General features: G+C 47.9%; 1 protein-coding gene across 2 annotated transcripts in view; it reads right to left on the reverse strand.

The window, feature by feature from the left end:
• Window positions 1-24,697, reverse strand: part of LOC142200578 (uncharacterized) — a 91,654-nt gene that overhangs the window by 35,891 nt on the left and 31,066 nt on the right. The gene's annotated exons all lie outside the window — the stretch shown is intronic.

Below are 24,697 nucleotides of genomic sequence, written 5' to 3' on the forward strand. Positions count from 1 at the left end.
ATTAAGACAAAATGGAGGTGACATTTTCAAATTTGATTTTATTTTACTAATATTTTCGTTTAGCCCTAGAATTTGCACATTCACAAAGGGTTAAAGGAGAAAACGCATCCCACAATTTGTTATGCAAGTTCTCCGGACTACCATAGTACCCCACTTGTGGGTGTAAACTAATATATGGACGCACAGCGAGACGCAGAAGGGAAGGCGCGCCAAGGAGCTTTTAGAGGGCAGATCTGGCTGTGATCAGTTTCAGGAACCATGTCGCATTTACAAAGCCCTTGAGGTGTCAAAACAGTGGAAACCTCTAGAAAGTGACCCCGTTTTGAAAACTGCACCCCTCAAAGAATTTATCAAGTGATGTAGTGAGCATTAGTAACCCCAAAGTGAATATGTAAGCTGTGCGGAGTAAATTGGGTACACCAAATCCCATTCTATTTTCCCACTAGCTCCTATGACATGGACGGGGAAGAGGGGCATTCTGGGGGATCAGCGCTGGTATATTCTCTCTCATTAGCTCTAAATATGGGGAGTCCCCTGAAAACGCTCGCACAGCTTATACATTTCCTTCTAGTCGCAGCCATTTATGTTCTAATGATTTGTTGACTTTGGGGTTTTTGTCTTCACATTGTACAAGCTAGATTTTTATTTTCTGGCAATGTGGCCATATGAGGGCTTGGTGTTTGCGGTATTAGATGTACTTTTCAATGCCACCATTTTGTGGTGCCTGTAACTTATTGACTACATTTTATTAACTCTTTCTGGGTGGGATGTAAAAGGAAACATCAATTCTAGCATTGCTTTTTAGCATTTTTTTTTTTCCCGTGCAACATAAGTAACTTGTTTCCTTTATTCTGCGGGTCGGTACAATTACGGCGATATCTCATGTATATTATTTTTTAATGCGTTGCTATTTGTGCAGAATAAAATTATATTTAGGGGAAAAAAATCAATTATTTTTGCATCGCTATCTTCTGAAAGGCATAACATTTTTATATTTTTTGGTACACAGTGCTGGTTGAGGGCTTATTTTTTGCGGGATGACCTCTGCTTTTTATTGGTACCATTTTGGTTTTCATCTGACCATTTGATTACTTTTTATTGAACCTTTTGTAAGGCAAAAGTGGCGAATAATACATTTTTTTGTGCGGTTTTCTATGGTTTTTTTTTAATGTTTGCCATTCAGGTTAAATAATGTTTTAATTTTATTGTTCAAGTTATTACAGATGCGGTGATACTAAATATGTAAAAAAAAAATTCTATTTTTCTTTATTTTTACATAATAAAACTTTTTATATGGGAAAATCTGATTTTTGGGGCTTTATTTATTTCTAATTTATTTTAAACTTATTTAAACCTTTTTATTTTTACTTTTTTATAACTTTTTTGTTTTTTCTGTCCCCATGGGGGATTGAAGCAGTGATCTGCTGATCTCTGCTTACGCTAGGTTCACACCTGCGTTCAGGGTCTCCGTTCTGTGGTTTCCGTCTTCTGCATTCCACGGTGTGTACCCACAAAACCTATCTGGGATACACACCAATTGTCAGGCTATATACGCCAAACACAGCTTTACACAGTGTTTAATCCCCCAAAACTAAGTGCTATACACAGCAATAGTCACCCTATGTACACTAAACCCAGCATTCCACGGTGTGTACCCACAAAACCTATCTGGGATACACAGCCATTGTCAGGCTATATACGCCAAATACATCTTTGCAAGGTGTTTAACCCCCCAAAACTAAGTGGCATACACAGCAATAGTCACCCTATGTACACTAAACCCAGCATTCCACGGTGTGTACCCACAAAACCTAACTGGGATACACACCAATTGTCAGGCCATATACGACCAACACAGCCTACCACGGTGTGTACCCACAAACGCTAAAGTGGGACACACAGCAATAGTCAGGCTATGTACGTAAAACCCAGCTTTCAATGGTGTGTACCCATAAAACCTAACTAGGATACACAGCAATTGTCAGGCTATATATGCTTAATCCAGCTTTTAAGGGTGTGTACCCACCATAACTTAGTGATATACCGTATTTTCCGGACTATAAGGCGCACATAAAAACCTACGATTTCCTCAGAAATCGTAAGTGCAGCTTATAGTCCGGTGCGCCTTATATATGGATGGAAGCGGCGGCAAAGTCTGCGTGCCGCTTCCATACATACATAAAAGGCACCGTAAGGGTGCATTCACACTACGGAACGCCGGCGTGTATCACAGCCGTACACGCCGGCGTTACAGCAGGGCTGCCGGACACTTCCCATTCATTTCTATGGGAGCCGGCATGCGAGCGCTCCCCATAGAAATGAATGGACAGACACTTCCCATTCATTTCTATGGGAGCCGGCATGCGAGCGCTCCCCATAGAAATGAATGGACAGACACTTCCCATTCATTTCGATGGGAGCCGACATGCGAGCGCTCCCCATAGAAATGAATGGAAAAAAGCAGTCCATTCATTTCTATGGGGAGCGCTCGCATGCCGGCTCCCATAGAAATGAATGGGAAGTGTCCGGCAGCCCTGCTGTCACGCCGGCCTGAAACAGAACGTGAAACTTACCGAGCGGTGCAGGGCGGGCGGGCATTCAGGCCTCCTCTTCCTCCGATGTCCTGACCACTTCCTCCGGCGCTCGCGAACTAATGGCCTGGGCGCATGCGCAATATCATAATGCTTCTACTACTGTGCATGCGCCCAGGCCATTATCAGTTAGCGAGCGGCGGAGGAGGAGGACGGAACATCGGAGGAAGAGGAGGCCTGAATGCCCGCCCACCCTGCACCGCTCGGTAAGTTTCACATTCTGTTTCAGGCTTTTATTTTAAAACGGGGGGGGGGGGGGGGGGGGGGGGGTAGTTTAATCTAACTTTTACGGTTGGGCTCTATCAGCATGATTTTGCTGATAGAGCCCCTCCTCGCCTGACGAGCGCTTCCAATAGAAGCGGCTGGCACGCGGGGGGTTAAGCGGCCGCTGGCAAAGTCTGCCTGCCGCCGCTTTCAATAACATATAATGCGCACCGGACTGCGGCTTATAGTCCGGTGCGCCTTATATATGAACCGAGACGGACTATAAGGCGCTCATGGGCAATGCGGCTTATAGTCCAGTGCGCCTTATAGTCCGTAAAATACGGTACACATTAATATATTTTTTTTTTATGTAGATTGTGAGCCCCACATTGAGCTTCCAATGTACATTTTTTTCCTGTCGGTATGTCTTTTTTTAAATATGGGATGGAAATCCATGCAAACACGGGGATAACATACAAACTCCTTGCAGATGGTTTTAAAGTATACCAGACCTTGTACAGTATTCCCCTGGTGGTTGTGCACCGGATGGCAGTTGTGAGCCTCAGAGAGGAAATCTCCTCTCTGCCGCCCAAGAGGGTTTACGGAAACATTTCCATCATATTCTGCACCAGTTGCTTGTGCCAATCATTTTTGCATTTTTTTTTCTTCTCCCCTACCAAAACAAAGGAATATATATATTACTTATACCGGGGGTCGAGGCTTGCAAAAATCCAGTATTATTTGCTCTCCATGATGTGAAGTATGCCTTTGTCTCTTGAAAGGCAACCCAACATGAAGTCAGCCATGTGTGCAAGAGTGTTACTTGGCATGACTTTCCTGCCCCCAACTGGAAGGGTCACTCTCCATTTCCTCCACTTCCCACTCCCCTTCGCACCATCCGTGCTGAAGCAATTGGATACACTGAACTTCCCCCTCAAGCATGGGGTGGGACAGTGTCATGAAATGCCACTTTATCCCCCTCGTCTTTCTCCATCAGCCAACAGTGCGAAGATGACAGGAGTGTGCTCTGAATGTTTTCAGCCTAGCAGAGGCTACTTTTCAATCAGGAAAATGGTCGCACTTTCACCAGTATATCAGGCACAATGGTGTAGGTTTCAAAGAACCATCGCACCAACTAGTTGAAAAAGGGGACCATGTGTGGACCGTGTTTGAGTCTGACAAGCTCCAGATCTGCTACCAGGTTCCGGCCATTATCACATACACAAACATGCCTGGGCCCAGGTGCGGCAGCAAAAATCACATTGTCGTCGCATTGAGGATGGCATCCCTAACCTCGGGGGAAGTGTGTTTTCTGTCGGCCACGCTGAGGAGCTTCAGCACGACCTGCTGTCTTCTCCACACCCCAGTGCTGAAGCACGTACAAGTCGCAGGTGTGGTCGAGGTTGCAGTGTAGGAGAAGGCTTTCAGTTAACCCCTGCCATGAATTTTGGGCTGGCAGAGGAGATGGGCCACCCCAGTTTGCACCCGGGCCCATCCACAACTACATTCACCTGGCCTGTCATTACAGAGAAGCTGTGTCTCTGACCGCAAGCGCTTGGCCATGCGTCGGTGCTCAAGTGGACCTTACAGTAAAGCGTGGAACTCAGGGCCCGACTTATGTTAGGGGACACAAGGTGGCGCAAGACGGGGACGGCACATCAACAGCACATCAACAGCTGACGGCTAGGAGCATCATAGCGAGGTGCCGTACCTGCCAGCAGAAGGCCTGAGTCTCCACAAGCTGGGACGGCTACTTCTCCTGGGCCAGCAGTTTTAAGATGAGGCCGTTGAAGCCTTGGGCATGTGGGTTGGTTGCGCTGTACTTCTGCCTGCGATTACAGGCCTTGAGAGACGGGGAATTGATGGGAAGAGGCGCATGATGGTGCAGGCGAGAGGAGCAGAGGCAGGAAAAGGTGCAGATGAGGCAGACGTTGAGGTGTCCAGGCTGGTGGTTTCTCTCGGGTGGCTAAAAGAGGGAACATCATGGGTCTTGCTGCCTCTGGCCTGGCTTCTGGGATTCAGCTGTCCTGTGCCTCTGGACATGCCTCTGCCTCTAGCCACCCTCTTTGGTGCTGCACTTCCCTCCACATCTACACTGCTTTCCCCCCGTAGACATAACCCCTGTCCATGCCTCTGCCTCTAGCCCCCTTTTTTTCTTGCTTAGCTTGCCTCCACAACTACACTGCTTTCCCCCCTAGACATCACAGCTGGACATGCGTCTGCCTCTAGCCCCCTTTTTTTCCTGCTTAGCTTGCCTCAATATCAACGCTGCTTTCCCCACTAGACATCACCCATGTCCATGCCTCTGCCACTAGCCCCCTTTTTTCCTCGTCGGCCACCAATTCCTCTTCCAATTGTTCACTCTCCTCTTAATGCAAACCACACATAAACACCGCTTGCGCTGATAGCAACAGTGTCTCGTCATCATCACTGAGGCCGAGAAATGGCGGTTGCGGGTCCACAATCACAAAATTGGCAGGAAATGGCAGATGATCCAGTATTTGGGCATCCAGATACGCAAAGTCGTCTGGTAGTTCCTGGGAATTGGTAAGTGGTTGTACAGAGTGAGGGACAGTTAAAGGACCTGAAACCTCTCCTGGGAGGGGGAAATGTGGGATGACTGTCCTGGGAATATTGGGCATGTTGGGAGGAAGGTGGACCAGACTCTTGGCAAAGAAGAGGACTTGAGGTAGTGGCTGACTGGCTGGTGGATAATGAGCTGTAAGCATTATCCGCTAGCCATTGTAACACCTATTCCTGGTGCTCAGGCCTGGTTAGTGTTGTACCCTGCACTCTGCTTAACACAGCTGTCAAGTCAGGAATTGTGATGCGTGCACGCTCATATTTCTTTACGTTTAAATTTATGTTTCTGTCCATATTAATGTAGAGGAAAGAAGGTTTCCAAGTAATTTTCTACTTTCATAGAGGTTCCAGGGAGTTTGTAAAGTGTCCAGTGGAAAGGATGGGATAGGATTTCACATAAGTCTGCCATCCATGGGCACTCATGGTTGAGAAACTGAGGGAGCTGACTTTGATGAACCCTAGGGTTTTGGAGTTGGAACTCCATCAAAGGTCTCTGCTGCTCACAAACCCTGCTCAACATATGTTATATAGGGTTTCAGCGTGTGGTGACCTAGAAAAAACAGCCGGTTCTTCCGGCAGATATAGGCGTTGCTGGAGTGTATTGAGGCTAGCAGCGGCTACTGTAGACATGCGAAAGTGGCCACACAAGCGCCGCATTTTTACCACTAGCTTGTGAACATTGGGATACGTTTTTAAAAACCATTGCACCACTAAGTTAAAAACGTGGCCCAGGCATGGAACATGTTGCAGGCTGGCAAGCTACAGAGCCGCTACCAGGTTCCGGCCATTATCACACACGAAAACATGCCTGGGCTCAGGTGCAGCGGCGAAAACCACATTGCCATGTCATCGAGGATGGCATCCCTCACCTCGGAGGCAGTGTGCTCTTTGTCCCCCAAGCTGACGAGCTTCAGCAGGGCCTGCTGACGTCTCCCCACGCCAGTGTTGCAACGTTTACAGCTCGTAGCTGGGGTCCATTTAACGGCAGAGGAGAAGGGTGATATTTCAGAGCTCCTGCCAGGAATGTTGGGCGGGAGACAAGACAGGCCGCCAAAGTTTGCGACCCAGTCCCCACCTCAACTACATTCACCCAGTGTGCCATAATTGAAAGGTAGCGTCCCTGTCCGAATGCAATTGTCCATGCGTCGGTGGTGCAAGGCGGGGACGGCACAGTGGGAGAAGTAGTGACAGCTAGGGAAGGCATAGCGAAGGGCCACACTTGCCATCAGGTCACGGAAGGCCTGAATTTCCACAAGCCGGAACGGCAACATCTCCTGGGCCAGGAGTTTGGAGATGTGCGCGTTTAAGGCTTGTGCATGGGGGTGGGTAGCGCTGTATTTTTGCCTGCACTCAACCATCTGGGAGATGGTGGTTTGCTGGGAAGATGCGCATAGTGGTGCAGGAGAAATAGCCGAGGAAGGAGAAGGAGCTGAGGCAGGAAAAGGGAAGGATAAGGGAGAAGTCTCCAAAGTGGCGGAGGCAAATGTGGAGGTGTTCTGGCTGCAGGTCTGGACTGCAGCGCCAGCACTGGCAACAGTGGGAGAGGCAGTGGCGGCAACACCGGACGACGATTGTCCTGCGTTTGCTCTCTGCCACTGAGCCCAATGCTTGCATTCCAAAGGACGGCGCATGGCAGTGGTCGTAAGGTTGCTTTTTTCAGAGCCCCTACTCAGATTCGAGTTGCAAAGTGTGCAAACTGTACTATATTCGTCCTCCGCACATATATTAAAAAAATCTCCACACCACCGAAGACCGTGGCCTCGATGTGAGAGTTTTTCTAGGCTGGCTAAAATAGTGAACATTTTGGGCCCTGCTGGCTGTGGCCTGGCTTTGGTGAAGCAGCTGTCCTCTGCCTCTGGACATGCTTCTGCCTCTAGCCACCCTCTTTCGTGCTGCACTTCCCTCCACATCTACACTGCTTTCCTGCTTAACATCCCCCCTATCCAGGTCGGGTCAGTGTCCTCGTCGTCCACCACCTCCTCTTCCAATTCCTCTCTCGGCTCCTCCTTCTCCTCCTGCGCACCGACCATGGCAACAGGCTGTCTGATGGCAACTGTGTCTCGTCATCGTCCTCACTGAGGATGGATTCCTGGTCAACAACAACAGGAGATAGTGGATGCTCCAGTGTTTGGGCATCAGGACACAGAAACTCATCTGGTACCTCCTGTGAGGGACAGTAAATGGACCCGAAAACAGCTCCTGGGAGGTGGGAAAGGTGGGATTACTTTAGTGGGAAGATTGGGCAGGAGGAGTTGAGGTAGAGGTTGACTGGCTGGTGGAGAATGTGCTGGAAGCATTATCCGCCAGCCATTGTAACACCTGTTCCTGGTGCTCGGGCCTAGTTAGGTTTGTGCCCTGCACCCTACTTAATGTGGCCATCAAGCCGGGGAATTTGGGGAAGCGCAATGCTTGTTGCCGCAGAGCAGTAGGCACGGGAGATGCTGTTGGTTGACCACAACTTTGCCCCCCATCCACGACCCCGTCCCTTTGTACATTTTTAGATGTATAGTATTTCTTATGGTCTATACACCGATGAAAACTGGGCTGAGCGTATATAGCCAGACTGAATTGCTCTGTATCCCTATTAGGTGTTTGGGGGGGGAGGAGACACACACACAGTGGAAAGCTTGGTTGAGAAAATATAGCCGGACTAAATTGCTCTGTATCCCTGTTAGGTGTTTGGGGGGGACACACAGTGGAAAGTTGGGTTGAGAATATATAGCCGGACTAAATCGCTCTGTATCACTGTTAGGTGTTTGGGAGGACACACAGTGGAAAGCTGGGTTGAGAGTATTTAGCCGGACTGTATTGCTCTGTATCCCTATTAGGTGTTCGTGGGGGGGGGGCGACACACACCCCGTGGAAAGCTGGGTCGAGCGTATCTAGCCGGAATAAATTGCTCTGTATCCCTATTAGGTGTTTCGGGGGAAACCCCGTGGAAAGCTGGGTTGAGCGTATCTAGCCGGAATGAATTGCTCTGTATCCCTGTTAGGTGTTTCGGGGGACACCCCGTGGAAAGCTGGGTTTGGCGTATCTAGCCAGAATGAATTGCTCTGTATCCCTATTAGGTGTTTGGTGGGGACACACAGTGGAAAGCTGGGTTGAGCGTATTTAGCCGGAATGAATTGCTCTGTATCCCTGTTAGGTGTTTGGTGGGACAACCCGTGGAAAGCTGGGTTGAGTGTATCTAGCCGGAATGAATTGCTCTGTATCCCTGTTAGGTGTTTGGGGAGGGGGGGGGGGGGGGGACACACACACACAGTGGAAAGCTGGGTTGAGCGTATCTAGCCGGAATAAATTGCTCTGTATCCCTATTAGGTGTTTCGGGGGAAACCCCGTGGAAAGCTGGGTTGAGCGTATCTAGCCGGAATGAATTGCTCTGTATCCCTATTAGGTGTTTCGGGGGACACCCCGTGGAAAGCTGGGTTGGGCGTATCTAGCCAGAATGAATTGCTCTGTATCCCTATTAGGTGTTTGGTGGGGACACACAGTGGAAAGCTGGGTTGAGCGTATTTAGCCGGAATGAATTGCTCTGTATCCCTGTTAGGTGTTTGGTGGGACAACCCGTGGAAAGCTGGGTTGAGTGTATCTAGCCGGAATGAATTGCTCTGTATCCCTGTTAGGTGTTTGGGGAGGGGGGGGGGGGGACACACACACAGTGGAAAGCTGGGTTGAGCGTATCTAGCCGGACTCAACTGCTCTGTATCCCTATTAGGTGTTTGGGGGGGACACAGTGGAAAGCTGGGTTGAGCGTATCTAGCCGAAATGAATTGCTCTGTATCCCTGTTAGGTGTTTGGGAGGACACACAGTGGAAAGCTGGGTTGAGCGTATCTAGCCGGAATGAATTGCTCTGTATCCCTATTAGGTGTTTCGGGGGACATCCCGTGGAAAGCTGGGTTGAGCGTATCTAGCCAGAATGAATTGCTCTGTATCCCTATTAGGTGTTTGGGGGGACACCCCGTGGAAAGCTGGGTTGAGCGTATCTAGCCGGAATGAATTGCTCTGTATCCCTGTTAGGTGTTTGGGTGGACACACAGTGGAAAGCTGGGTTGAGCGTATCTAGCCGGAATGAATTGCTCTGTATCCCTATTAGGTGTTTGGGGGGACACCCCGTGGAAAGCTGGGTTGAGCGTATCTAGCCGGAATGAATTGCTCTGTATCCCTATTAGGTGTTTCGGGGGACATCCCGTGGAAAGCTGGGTTGAGCGTATCTAGCCGGAATGAATTGCTCTGTATCCCTGTTAGGTGTTTGGGTGGACACACAGTGTAAAGCTGGGTTGAGCGTATCTAGCCAGAATGAATTGCTCTGTATCCCTATTAGGTGTTTGGGGGGGACACCCCGTGGAAAGCTGGGTTGAGCGTATCTAGCCGGAATGAATTGCTCTGTATCCCTGTTAGGTGTTTGGGTGGACACACAGTGGAAAGCTAGGTTGAGCGTATCTAGCCGGAATGAATTGCTCTGTATCCCTATTAGGTGTTTGGGGGGACACCCCGTGGAAAGCTGGGTTGAGCGTATCTAGCCGGAATGAATTGCTCTGTATCCCTATTAGGTGTTTGGGGGGGACACACAGTGGAAAGCTGGGTTGAGCGTATCTAGCCGGACTGAATTGCTCTGTATCCCTGTTAGGTGTTTGGGGGGGGGGGGGGGGGGGGTCACAGTGGAAAGCTGGGTTGAGCATATATAGCCGAACTGCTTTGCTTTGAATCCCTGTTAGGTGTTTAGGGGGACACACAGTGGAAAGCTGGGTTGAACGTATCTAGCCGGACTGAATTGCTCTGTATGCCTGTTAGGTGTTTGGGGGGACACACAGTGGAAAGCTGGGTTGAGCGCATATAGCTGGACTGAATTGCTCTGTATCCCTCTAACGTGTTTTGGGGGACACCCCGTGGAAAGCTGGGTTGAGCGTATCTAGCCGGACTGAATTGCTCTATATCCCTGTTAGGTGTTTGGGGGGACACACAGCAGAAAGTTGGGTTGAGCGTATCTAGCCGGACTGAATTGCTCTATATCCCTGTTAGGTGTTTGGGGGGACACACAGCAGAAAGTTGGGTTGAGCGTATCTAGCCGGACTGAATTGCTCTGTATCCCTCTAACGTGTCTTGGGGGACACCCCGTGGAAAGCTGGGTTGAGCGTATCTAGCCGAACTGAATTGCTCTGTATCCCTGTTAGGTGTTTGGGGGGACACACAGTGGAAAGCAGGGTTGAGCATATCTAGCCGGACTGAATTGCTCTGTATCCCTGTTAGGTGTTTGGGGGGACACACAGTGGAAAGCTGGGTTGAGCGTATTTAGCCGGAATGAATTGCTCTGTATCCCTGTTAGGTGTTTGGGGGGGGACACACAGTGGAAAACTGGGTTGAGCGTATGTAGCCGGCTGAATTGCTCTGTATCCCTGTTAGGTGTTTGGGGGGACAACCCGTGGAAAGCTGGGTTGAGTGTATCTAGCCGGAATGAATTGCTCTGTATCCCTATTAGGTGTTTGGGGGGACAAAGTGGAAAACTGGGTTGAGCGTATGTAGCCGGAATGAATTGCTCTGTATCCCTATTAGGTGTTTGGGGGGGACACACAGTGGAAAGCTGGGTTGAGCGTATCTAGCCGGACTAAATTGCTCTGTATCCCTGTTATGTGTTTGGGTGGACACACAGTAGAAAGCTGGGTTGAATGTATCTAGCCGGACTAAATTGCTCTGTATCCCTGTTAGGTGTTTGGGGGGACACACAGTGGAAAGCTGGGTTGAGCATATATAGCCGAACTGCTTTGCTTTGAATCCCTGTTAGGTGTTTGGGGGGACACACAGTGGAAAGCTGGGTTTAGCGTTTCTAGTCGGACTGAATTTCTCTGTATCCCTGTTAGGTGTTTGGGGGGACACCCAGTGGAAAAGCTGGGTTGAGCGTATCTAGTCGGACTGAATTGCTCTGTATCCCTGCTAGTTTTCGGGAGGACATCCCATGGAAAACTCAACTCCTCTCCCTGCAGTATAGCTCTGAAAAGAGCTGTTGTTTTTCTTCAGTTTTTCCCTGCCTACTAGAAGCTAATACCTATCTAGCCCTTAGCAGATCCCTCTCTCTCCCTATCTGTCACCGCAAATTATACGAAGATGGCGGCCGGAGGTCACATATTTTCGGCAGCCAATGGGTTTTTTCAATTTTTTTCAATGCCTACGTTGTCATAGTTCCTGTCCCACCTCCCCTGCACAGTTATTGGTGCAAAAAAACGCACCAGGGAAGGTGGGAAGGAATACAAATTTTTACTGCGTTTTCCACGTGGTATTCGATTGGAATTGAATACCTCGAACGGCCTTATATTCGATCGAATACCTATTCGATCGAACGGCATTCGCTCATCTCTAAAACTGATAGAACATCATGTATGAAGGCTTTTATAAGGAAACAGAACAGATTGTCCAGAAAGACCCTGCACATATTTCAACTTTTTATGAAAACTCAGGTGCATCAATGTCATCAATCTGTTACAATAGCACAGATTATGCTGAAATTTAGATTTTAACCATGGACATCTGTGCTATTTTTTTTTTTTTTTATATATATCTCCTTCATTACAGAGAGGAGCAATTTTTGTGAATTGCCAGCCTACTGCTCAAATTGGTTTAATAAAACCTTCACGCATTCACCCTGAGTAGTGTTTTCATGGATTAAATTCGGTGAATGCAGACAGATACATTCAGGCACATTTGCACATACAGTGCCTTGCGTAAGTATTCGGCCCCCTTGAACTTTTCAACCTTTTGCCACATTTCAGGCTTCAAACATCAAGATATCAAATTTTCATTGTTGTGGGAAGAATCAACAACAAGTGGAACACAATTATGAAGTGGAACGAGATTTATTGGATATTTTAAACTTTTTTTAACAAATAAAAAAATAAAAAGCGTGGAGTGCAAAATTATTCGGCCCCTTTACATTCAGTGCAGCAAACTCACTCCAGAAGTTCAGTGAGGATGTCCGTATGATCCAATATCGTCCTAAATGACTGATGATGATAAATAGAATCCACCTGTGTGTAATCAAGTCTCCGTATAAATGCACCTGCTCTGTGATAGTCTCAGGGTTCTATTTAAAGCGCAGAGAGCATCATGAAGACCAAGGAACACATCAGGCAGGTCCGAGATACTGTTGTGGAGACGTTTAAAGCCGGATTTGGATACAAAAAGATTTCCCAAGCTTTAAACATCCCAAGGAACACTGTGCAAGCAATCATATTGAAATGGAAGGATTACACTGATACGCAAGGTTTTGTTGTTTTGAAATGAATAGGTGTATCGGAATGGTTTTTTTGCCCAGATTCCGAAAATGACCTTCAAAATTCCGTATCACGTCAGGTTTTTTCACAAACGATGGAAATGTGGAAATTAAAAAAACATAATTTTTTAATCACATTGATATATGACAAGGTTTGTATCTTGTGAAAATCTTATCTGGAGGGACGGAATGATTGTGTAAGGGATAGATAAACATAAATACATACTCAAACAAGATATTAACCCCTTAAGGACCAGGCCATTTTTTGGTTTCGCATTTTCATTTTTCTCTCCTCACATTTCAAGAGCCATAACTTTTTCATTTTTCAGTTCACAGAGTCACATGATAGCTTATTGTTTACGGGACAAATTGTACTTTGTAATGGCACCATTCAATATGCTGTGCAATGTACTGGGAAGCTGGAAAAAAATTCAGAATGAGGCGCAATTGGAGAAAAAATGCATTTGCGCCATTTTCTTATGGGTTTAATTTTTACAGCATTCACTGTTTGGTACAAATGACATGTTACCTGTGTTCTACGTGTCAGTACAAACGCGGTGATACCAAATTTATATAGTATTTGAAATTTCTTGATACTTTTAAAAAAATGATAAACTTTGCAAAATAGAAAAAAAAATTTGTGTCATCATGTTCTAACACCTGTAACTTTTTCATATTTCCATGTATGGAGCTGGTTGTGGTGTCTTTTTATGCGGGACAAGATGACGTTTCTATTGATACCATTTGGGGAAAGATCCGATGGTTTGATCACTTTTTATTCAATTTTTTATAGGAGGCAAAGTGTTGAAAAAAACGCTTTTTGGCTGTTTTTATTTTTTTTTGCCGCTACGCCGTTCGCAGTACGGGATAAATGTTTTAATATTCTAATAGTTCAGGCATTTTGGAGCGCAGGGATACCTAATATGTTTATGTTTAATGTTCTTTAATTACTTTTATAGCTGATCTAGGGAAAGGGGGGTGATTTGAACTTTTATATTTTTTTAATTTTTTTAATACTTTTAAAAACTTTTTTTTTTCTTCTGTTACATTTATGATCAGACCCCTTAGGTACCTTGAAACCTAGGGAGTCTGATCGCTCATACTATTCACTGCAATACTACAGTACTGCAGTGAATAGCAGAATCCCAGCACTTCTATTAGACGATGCCTCTGGCATCGTCTAATAGATCTCGGGCAGAGACAAGCCTGGAAGCCTTCAATAGGCTTCCGGCTGTCATAGCAACCGATCACCGCCCTCTTGTGACGTTCAGGAGGGCGGCGATCGGCGAAACATGGCGGCGCCCATGCCGCCGGCGCTGTTTACACACTGCGGTCACGTTTGACCGCAGTGTGTAAAGGGTTAACAGCAGCGATCGGCTCGGGTACCGACCGCTGCTGTTAGTGGCAGGTCCTGGCTGTATTATACAGCCGGCATCTGCCGTGTATGGAGCGAGCTCAGCGTGTGAGCTCGCTCCATACATCCCCATGCGACCCATGACGTACAGTTACGTCAAGGGTCGCTAAGGGGTTAAGCACTATATACCAAAAATTATTTTTGGTATATAGTGTATATAAAACTTAATGAAAGACAATTACACGTCATCTGACAGACTTCATTCAGAATATTGTAAATAAAAAAAATTTATGTAAAAAAATAAATAAATGTAAAATATTCTGAATAAGGTCTGTCAGAAGACGCGTAATTGTCTTTTATTAAGTTTTATATATTATTTTTTTGGTATATAGTGCTTAATATCTTGTTTGAGTCGATCAAGGCTTTGTCGGCACTGTGTGAACTTTTGATTGTATAAGTTTCCGCAAAACTTGTTTGAATAAATACAACAATGGAAATGCAACTTATTTATCTGTATGATGTCATGATTTGCTGCACTAACAAAAGCGGAGAATGAGAGAATGTTATCTTGGCACGGCAGTATGACTCATACCTCACGCCATCACTCCCTTCTTTCTATTGGTCACGTGGCGCCACTCTGGGGAGATCTAGTCAGTGCGAAGAAGGGACTAGTCGCGTTCGGTTGTTTCTTTGTGGTGTGTGCAATGGCTTCACGTGGCTGTGTTAATCATCCAGACGTATTCTGCTACATATGTGGCTGTTATACGACAGGAAAAAAAACGAAGGCAAAATATTACGCCTTTCGTGAAAAATGCTTATTTCCAATACTTCGGGATTAAACTAGCAGATCAGGACAAAGTTTGGTCGCCTCACGAAGTGTGCCGTACATGTGTGGAGGGGTTGAGGAACTGGAAAAGTGGGAAAAGGGCATCAATGCTATTCGGTGTACCCATGGTGTGGCGTGAGCCAAAAAATCACAGTGACGACTGCTATTCAGCACAGTGAAAATCGTGGGCCATACCAGAACCAGTAAGTGTAACATTGTGTATCCCAATATCCCATCTGCCATAAGACCAGTGCCCCATAGCGAATACATCCCTGTGCCATCCCCGTCCAATGTCAAGCCCTCAACAGACACCGATTCAGACGGTGATACAAGTGATGGGACATACCAAGGGGACAGTATGTTAGGTATGTTTGCTTTTAAATATGTATTTATGTTTATCTATTCCTTACACAATCATTCCATCCCTCCGGAGAACATTTTCACACTTTACAAACGTTGTCATATAGCAATGTCATTAAAAAATTACGTTGTTTTCAATTTTCACATTTCCATCATTTTTGAAAACACCTGACGTGATACGGAAATTTGAAGATCATTTTCAGAATCTGCATAAAAAATCCATTCAGATACACCTATTCATTTGAAAACAACAGAAAAAAGTTGAAAAATTGCGTATCAGTGTTATCAGACCACTGCAAATCTATCAAAACGTGGCTGTCCCTCTAAACTTTCATCTCAAACAAGGAGAAGACTGATCAGAGATGCAGCCAAGAGGTGGGAGATAGGACATAGGACACAGTCAGTCGTACACTGCACAAATCTGGCCTTTATGAAAGAGTGGCAAGAAGAAAGCTATTTCTCAAAGATATCCATAAAAAGTGCAGTTTAAAGAGGACCTTTCACCACTTTTGGGCACATGCAGTGTTATATATTGCCAGAAAGCCGACAGTGCGCTGAATTCAGCGCACTGTCGGCTTTCCCGATGTGTGCCCGGTGTAAAGAGCTTACGGTGCCGGTACCGTAGTGCTCTATGGTCAGAAGGGCGTTTCTGACAGTCAGTCAGAGACGTCCTTCTGCCTTGCAGCGCCTATCGCGCTGTGCTGTGGAGCGGGGAGGAACTCCCCCCTCCCTCTCCTGACAATGCTTGTCTATGGACGAGCTGTGTGAGCAGAGGGAGGGGGCGTTCCTCCCCGCTCCACAGCACAGCGCGATAGGCGCCGCAAGGCAGAAGGACGTCTCTGGCTGACTGTCAGAAACGCCCTTCTGACCATAGAGCACTACGGTACCGGCACCGTAAGCTCTTTACACCGGGCACAGATCGGGAAAGCCGACAGTGCGCTGAATTCAGCGCACTGTTGGCTTTCTGGCAGTATATAACACTGCATGTGCCCAAAAGTGGTGAAAGGTCCTCTTTAAAGTTTGTCACCAAACATGTGTAAGAAGGTGCTCTGGTCAGATGAAACCAAAATCGAACTTTTTGGCCACAATTCAAAACGATATGTTTGGCGTAAAAGCAACACAGCTCTTCACCCTGAACACACCATCCCCACTGTAAAACATGGTGGTGGCAGCATCATGGTTTGGGCCTGCTTTTCTTCAGCAGGGACAGGGAATATGGTTAAAATTGATGGGAAGATGGATGGAGCCAAATACAGGACCATTCTGGAAGAAAACCAGTTGAAGTCTGCAAAAGACCTGAGACTGGGACGCAGATTTATCTACAATGATCCAAAACATAAAACAAAATCTACAATGGATGGTTCACAAATAAATGTATCCAGGTGTTAGAATGGCCAAGTCAAAGTCCAGACCTGAACCCAATCGAGAATCTGTGGAAAGAGCTTAAAACTGCTGTTCACAAATTCTCTCTATCCAACCTCACTGAGCTCAAGCTGTTTTGCAAAGAAGAATGGGCAAGAATTTCAGTCTCTCGATGTGCAAAACTGATAGAGACATAACCCAAGTGACATGCAGCTGCAATCGCAGCAAAAGCCCCACATATGCATGAATAGGCCATTCAGGCACCGCTAAAGATATATTAAACCACCTCCCCCCCCCCCCCGTTTTAAAATAAAACCCTAAAGATGAATACGTTAAAATTATCTATCGCGCACAGTGTCCGACGTCATCTTCAGCCACGCCTCCTCTTCCGGCGGTGTCTCCGGGTCCCGTCTTCCTCCGGCGCTCACGAACTGCCATTGATAACAAATGGCGCGGGTGCATGAGCAGTAGCATGCTGCCACTACTGCTACTGTACATGCACTCGCGCCATTTTTTAGAAATGGCAGTTCGCGAGTGCTGGAGGAAGACGCGTCCCGAACAAATCGCCGGAAGAGGAGGCGTGGCTGAAGATGACGTCGACCCTGAATGCCCGCTCACCGTGAATGATAGATAAGTTTAACGTATTCTTTTTTAGGGTTTTATTTTGAAACGGGGGTAGTTTAATATAACTTTAGTGGTGCCTGAATAGCCTTTTTAAAGGCTATTCATGCATATGTGGGGCTCTATCAGCATAATTTTGTTGATAGAGCCCCTTTAACGCAAGGGGGCCGAATAATTTTGCACATTCAATTTTCAGCTTTTTATTTGTTAAAAAAGTTTAAAATATCCAATAAATTTCATTCCACTTCACAATTGTGTCCCACTTGTTGATTCTTCCCCCCAAAAATGACAATTTAATATCTTTATGTTTGAAGCCTGAAATGTGGAAAAAGGTTGAAAAGTTCAAGGGGGCCGAATACTTACGCAAGGCACTGTAAGTGAAACTCTCCCATCTCTCATAATAGCCTTACAACTATTGGCTGCAGTTCTTCATACAACACACAGCAGGACCTTAAGTACAGGCAAAATTCAACATATCATTTAGTTACTTTTATTTCATTATATTTTTCATACTTTAATTTAAGCTCAAAAACGTTTGTGTTTCACCTAGTCGCTCATTTTGTCTAGACTATGTCTAGTAATTTCTTGTATTAAGAAATATCCTGGGAATTGTTTGAGCCCTAAAGTTGTGCCTACACAATCACCCTCCAAACACAGTGATCAAATGTAATTTAGTGGTTATCACAGGAGAGTTTAGAGTTGCTGCACCTTTTGATATCCTAACTAGAGATGAGCGAACACTAAAATGTTCGAGGTTCGAAATTCGATTCGAACAGCTGCTCAATGTTCGTGTGTTCGAACGGGTTTCGAACCCCATTATAGTCTATGGGGAACAGATACTCGTTAAGGGGGAAACCCAAATCCGTGTCTGGAGGGTCACCAAGTCCACTATGACACCCCAGGAAATGATGCCAACACCTCTGGAATGACACTGGGACAGCAGGGGAAGCATGTCTGGGGGCATCTAACACACCAAAGACCCTCTATTACCCCAACATCACAGCCTAACAACTACACACTTTACACACTCAATACCACCTCTCTGACAGTAGGAAAACACCTTGAAACATGTGTATTTGGCACTTGCAGTGAGGAGAGCTTGTCACCAGCAGTGAATTTGGCCCTTGTAGTAAGTTGAGGTTGGCACCAACATTTGTTTTGAAAATCAGGGTGGATTGAGCCTCTAACCAGCAGAGTTTGGGCAAATTCATGGTGGAGGGAGCCTCTAAAAACCTCAGTTTGGACCAATTCATGATGGAGGGAGCCTCTAAACAGCCCAGTTTGGGCAAATTCATGGTGGAGGGAGCCTCTAAAAAACCCCAGTTTGGACTAATTCATGGTGGAGGGAGCCTCTAAAAACCCCAGTTTGGACCAATTCATGGTGGAGGGAGCCTCTAAACAGCTCAGTTTGGGCAAATTCATGGTGGAGGGAGCCTCTAAAAACCCCAGTTTGGACCAATTCATGGTGGAGGGAGCCTCTAAACAGCCCAGTTTGGACCAATTCATGGTGGAGGGAGCCTCTAAAAACCCCAGTTTGGACCAATTCATGGTGGAGGGAGCCTCTAAAAACCCCAGTTTGGACCAATTCATGGTGGAGGGAGCCTCTAAAAACCCCAGTTTGGACCAATTCATGGTGGAGGGAGCCTCTAAAAACCCCAGTTTGGACCAATTCATGATGGAGGGAGCCTCTAAACAGCCCAGTTTGGGCAAATTCATGGTGGAGGGAGCCTCTAAAAACCCCAGTTTGGACCAATTCATGGTGGAGGGAGCCTCTAAAAACCCCAGTTTGGACCAATTCATGGTGGAGGGAGCCTCTAAACAGCCCAGTTTGGACCAATTCATGGTGGAGGGAGCCTCTAAAAACCCCAGTTTGGACCAATTCATGGTGGAGGGAGCCTCTAAAAACCCCCAGTTTGGACCAATTCATGGTGGAGGGAGCCTCTAAAAACCCCAGTTTGGACCAATTCATGGTGGAGGGAGCCTCTAAACAGCCCAGTTTGGGCAAATTCATGGTGGAGGGAGCCTCTAAGCAGCCCAGTTTGGGCAAATTCATGGTGGAGGGAGCCTCTAAAAACCCCAGTTTGGACCAATTCATGGTGGAGGGAGCCTCTAAACAGCCCAGTTTGGACCAATTCATGGTGGAGGGAGCCTCTAAAAACCCCAGTTTGGACCAATTCATGGTGGAGGGAGCCTCTAAACAGCCCAGTTTGGGCAAATTCATGGTGGAGGGAGCCTCTAAAAACCCCCAGTTTGGACCAATTCATGGTGGAGGGAGCCTCTAAACAGCTCAGTTTGGGCAAATTCATGGTGGAGGGAGCCTCTAAACAGCCCAGTTTGGGCAAATTCATGGTGGAGGGAGCCTCTAAAAACCCCAGTTTGGACCAATTCATGGTGGAGGGAGCCTCTAAACAGCCCAGTTTGGGCAAATTCATGGTGGAGGGAGCCTCTAAACAGCCCAGTTTGGGCAAATTCATGGTGGAGGGAGCCTCTAAAAACCCCAGTTTGGACCAATTCATGGTGGAGGGAGCCTCTAAACAGCCCAGTTTGGACCAATTCATGGTGGAGGGAGCCTCTAAAAACCCCAGTTTGGACCAATTCATGGTGGAGGGAGCCTCTAAACAGCCCAGTTTGGGCAAATTCATGGTGGAGGGAGCCTCTAAACAGCCCAGTTTGGGCAAATTCATGGTGGAGGGAGCCTCTAACCAGCCCAGTTTGGACCAATTCATGGTGGAGGGAGCCTCTAAAAACCCCAGTTTGGACCAATTCATGGTGGAGGGAGCCTCTAAACAGCCCAGTTTGGACCAATTCATGGTGGAGGGAGCCTCTAAAAACCCCAGTTTGGACCAATTCATGGTGGAGGGAGCCTCTAAACAGCCCAGTTTGGGCAAATTCATGGTGGAGGGAGCCTCTAACCAGCCCAGTTTGGACCAATTCATGGTGGAGGTAGCCTCTAAAAACCCCAGTTTGGACCAATTCATGGTGGAGGGAGCCTCTAAAAACCCCAGTTTGGACCAATTCATGGTGGAGGGAGCCTCTAAAAACCCCAGTTTGGACCAATTCATGATGGAGGGAGCCTCTAAACAGCCCAGTTTGGGCAAATTCATGGTGGAGGGAGCCTCTAACCAGCAGAGTTGGTGGAAATCAGGGTGGAGGGAGCCTCTAACCAGCAGAGTTGGTGGAAATCAGGGTGGAGGGAGCCTCTAACCAGCAGAGTTGTGGGAAATCAGGGTGGAGGGAGCCTCTAACCAGCAGAGTTGTGGGAAAGCAGGGTGGAGGGAGCCTCTAACCAGCAGAGTTGTGGGAAAGCAGGGTGGAGGGAGCCTCTAACCAGCAGAGTTGTGGGAAAGCAGGGTGGAGGGAGCCTCTAACCAGCAGAGTTGGTGGAAATCAGGGTGGAGGGAGCCTCTAACCAGCAGAGTTGGGGGAAATCAGGGTGGAGGGAGCCTAGTATTAGCAGAATTGTGCAACGCTTATGGTGGATGAGTATGAGGATGCGGAGGAATTGGAGAGGTTGAGTACAGACATGGAGTTTCATGTTGGGGTGCTTTACACAGGTGGGCACAAAAATGAAGGCTCTATCCAGTGGTGGTTCATTTTTATCAAAGTGAGCCGGTCGGCACTCTCAGCTGACAGACGGGTGCGCTTGTCAGTGATGATGCCACCGGCTGCACTGAACACCCTCTCAGATAGGACGCTGGCGGCAGGACAGGACAGCACCTCCAAGGCATATAGGGCAAGTTCAAGCCACAGGTCCAACTTCGACACCCAATATGTGTAGGGCGCAGAGGGGTCGGAGAGGACAGGGCTGTGGTCGGAAAGGTATTCCCGCAACATGCGCCTATACTTCTCACGCCTGGTGACACTAGGACCCTCCGTGGTGGCACTTTGGCGAGGGGGTGCCATCAAGGTGTCCCAGACCTTAGACAGTGTGCCCCTCGTTTGTGTGGACCGGTGAGAACTTGGTTGCCTACTGGAGGAACTGCCCTCCCTGCCGCCAACGTCACATGCTGGAAACATCTCCATCATATTCTGCACCAATTGCCTGTGGCAAGCATTGATGCGATTGGCCCTCCCCTCTACCGGAATAAAAGACGAGATGTTGTTTTTATACCGGGGGTCAAGGATAGCAAAGATCCAGTACTGGTTGTCCTCCATGATTTTGACAATACGCTTGTCGGTTGTAAAGCACCCCAACATGAACTCAGCCATGTCTGCCACAGTGTTAGTTGGCATGACTCCTCTGGCCCCACCGGAAAGTTCAATCTCCATTTCCTCCTCATCCTCCATGTCTACCCATCCGCGCTGCAACAATGGGACGATTCGAAGTTGCCCGGAAGCCTCCTGTATCACCATTACATCATCGGACAACTCTTCTTCCTCTTCCTCCTCCTCCATTAAACGCAGTGAAGCGGACAGATGTGTGGACCTACTCTCCAGCTGTGACGGATCGGATGCTATCCCTAACTCCTCATCAATCAGGGATTCTCTCAGAACACACAAGAGCGGGATTGTAAGGCTCACCATCGCATCCTCAGAGCTCACCCTCCTTGTGGACTCCTCAAAGACCCGTAGGATGTCACAAAGGTCTCTCATCCATGGCCACTCATGGATGTGAAACTGAGGCAGCTGACTTTGTGGCACCCTAGGGTTTTGTAGCTGGTATTCCAGCAAAGGTCTCTGCTGCTCAACCACTCTATTCAACATCTGAAACATTGAGTTCCAGCGTGTGGGGACGTCGCACAAAAGCCGGTGTTGTGGCACATGCAGGCGTTGCTGGAGAGATTTTAAGCTAGCAGCGGCTACTGTCGACTTGCGAAAGTGGGCGCACATGAACCGCACTTTCACCAGTAGCTCTGGAACATTGGGGTAGCTCTTTAGGAAACGTTGCACCACTAGGTTGAAGACGTGGGCCAGGCATGGAACATGTTGGAGTCCGGCAAGCTCCAGAGCTCCGGCCGTTATCACAAACGACCATGCCTGGGCCCAGGTGCAGCGGCTCAAACCATATTGCCGTCTCATCGAGGAGGGCATCCCTCACCTCGGAGGCAGTGTGCTGTCTGTCCCCCAAGCTGATCAGCTTCAGCACAGCCTGCTGACGTCTACCAACGCCAGTGCTGCAACGTTTCCAACTCGTAGCTGGGGTCAATCTAACAGCGGAGGAGGAGGCGGTGGCGGAGGAGGAGGCGGTGGCGGAGGAGGAGGCGGTGGCGGAGGAGGAGGAGGGGGGTGTTCTTCTCGTGTCCCTGCCAGGAATGTTAGGCGGGGAGACGAGGTACACCGGGCCAGTTTGGGAAGCAGTCCCAGCCTCAACTACATTCACCCAGTGTGCCGTCAGTGAAATATAGCGTCCCTGTCCGCATGCACTTGTCCACGCGTCGGTGGTCAAGTGGACCTTTGTGCAAAGCGCAGAACTAAGGGCCCGCCTGATGTTGAGTGACACGTGCTGGTGCAAGGCGGGGACGGCACACCGGGAGAAGTAGTGACGGCTAGGGACGGCATAGCGAGGTGCCGCAGTTGCCATCAGGTCCAGGAAGGCGGGAGTTTCAACAAGCCGGAACGCCAACATCTCCTGGGCCAGCAGTTTAGCGATGTTGGCGTTCAAGGCTTGCGCGTGTGGGTGGTTAGCAGTGTATTTCTGCCGCCGCTCCAATGTCTGAGAGATGGTGGGTTGTTGTAAAGAAGCGCCTGATGGTGCCTTTGATGGTGCAGGAGAAGGAGATAAGACAGGAACAGGGGAGGATGAGGGAGAAGTCAACAAAGTGGCGGAGGCAGATGAAGTGGTGTCCTGGCTCGTCCTCTGGAGTGCATCGCCAGCACAGTCAGCAGTGGCAGTGGCAGTGGCAGAGGCAGTGGCAGAGGCAGTGGCGTGAACGGCAGGCGGCCTTTGTCCTGCCGTTGCTGCCTGCCACTGATTCCAGTGCTTGGATTCCAAATGACGGCGCATTGAAGTGGTGGACAGGTTGCTCTTCTCAGAGCCCCTAATCAATTTCGAGAGGCAAATTGTGCAGACAACACTATATCTGTCCTCAGCGCATTCCTTGAAAAAACTCCACACCTTCGAGAAACGTGCCCTCGAGGTGGGAGTTTTTCGGGGCTGGGTACGAACTGGAACATCTTGGGAGATTCCGGGTGTGGCCTGGCTTCGCCTAAGCTGCTGACCTCTGCCTCTAGCTACCCTTTTTGGTGCTGCACCTGCCTCAACATCCACACTACTTTCCCCGCTTGACATCCCCCCTGTCCAGGTCGGGTCAGTGTCCTCATCATCCACCACTTCCTCTTCCAACTCCTGTCTCATCTCCTCCTCCCGCACAATGCGCCGGTCAACTGGATGCCCTGACGGCAACTGCGTCACATCATCGTCGATGAGGGTGGGTTGCTGGTCATCCACCACCAAATCGAACGGAGATGGAGGAGACTCTAGTGTTTGAGCATCTGGACACAGATGCTCCTCTGTTAGGTTCGTGGAATCGTGACGTGGAGAGGCAGGTTGAGGGACAATGAAAGGAGCGGAGAACAGCTCTGGGGAGCAGGGACAGTTGGGGTTATTGTTCTGTGAAGCTTGGGAATTTTGGGAGGAAGGAGGACAAGACTGTTGGGTAATAGGAGGAGAGGAGGCAGAGTCTGACTGGCTGCTGGACAATGTGCTGTAAGCGTTCTCTGACAGCCATTGCAAGACCTGTTCCTGGTTCTCGGGCCTACTAAGGTTTGTACCCTGCAGTTTAGTTAATGTGGCAAGCAACCCTGGCACTGTGGAGTGGCGCAATGCTTGCTGCCCCACAGGAGTAGGCACGGGACGCCCTGTGGCTTCACTGCTACCTTGCTCCCCAGAACCATTCCCCCGACCTCGCCCACGGCCTCGTCCACGTCCCTTTCCGAGAGCCTTGCGCATTTTGAATTCCCAGTTAGAAATTGGCACTATATACCAGTAGCAAAAATTGTGGGTGCACGTAACCCCAATATATTCTTTGAATTACTAGTCAGAAACTGGCACTATATGGCAGTAGCAAGAAATGAGGGTATTTATAATCCCAATATATTCTTTGAATTCCCAGTCAGACAATGGCACTATATACCAGTAGCAAGAAATGAGGGTATTTGTAACCCCAATATATTCTTTGAATTCCCAGTCAGACAATGGCACTATATACCAGTAGCAAGAAATGAGGGTATTTGTAACCCCAATATATTCTTTGAATTCCCAGTCAGACAATGGCACTATATACCAGTAGCAAAAATTGTGGGTGCACGTAACCCCAATATATTCTTTGAATTACCAGTCAGAAACTGGCACTATATGGCAGTAGCAAGAAATGAGGGTATTTGTAACCCCAATATATTCTTTGAATTCCCAGTCAGACAATGGCACTATATACCAGTAGCAAGAAATGAGGGTATTTGTAACCCCAATACATTCTTTGAATTCCCAGTCAGACAATGGCACTATATACCAGTAGCAAAAATTGTGGGTGCACGTAACCCCAATATATTCTTTGAATTACCAGTCAGAAACTGGCACTATATGGCAGTAGCAAGA

This window comes from Leptodactylus fuscus, chromosome 4 (genome assembly GCF_031893055.1).
Source record: "Leptodactylus fuscus isolate aLepFus1 chromosome 4, aLepFus1.hap2, whole genome shotgun sequence".
NCBI lineage: Eukaryota > Metazoa > Chordata > Amphibia > Anura > Leptodactylidae > Leptodactylus > Leptodactylus fuscus.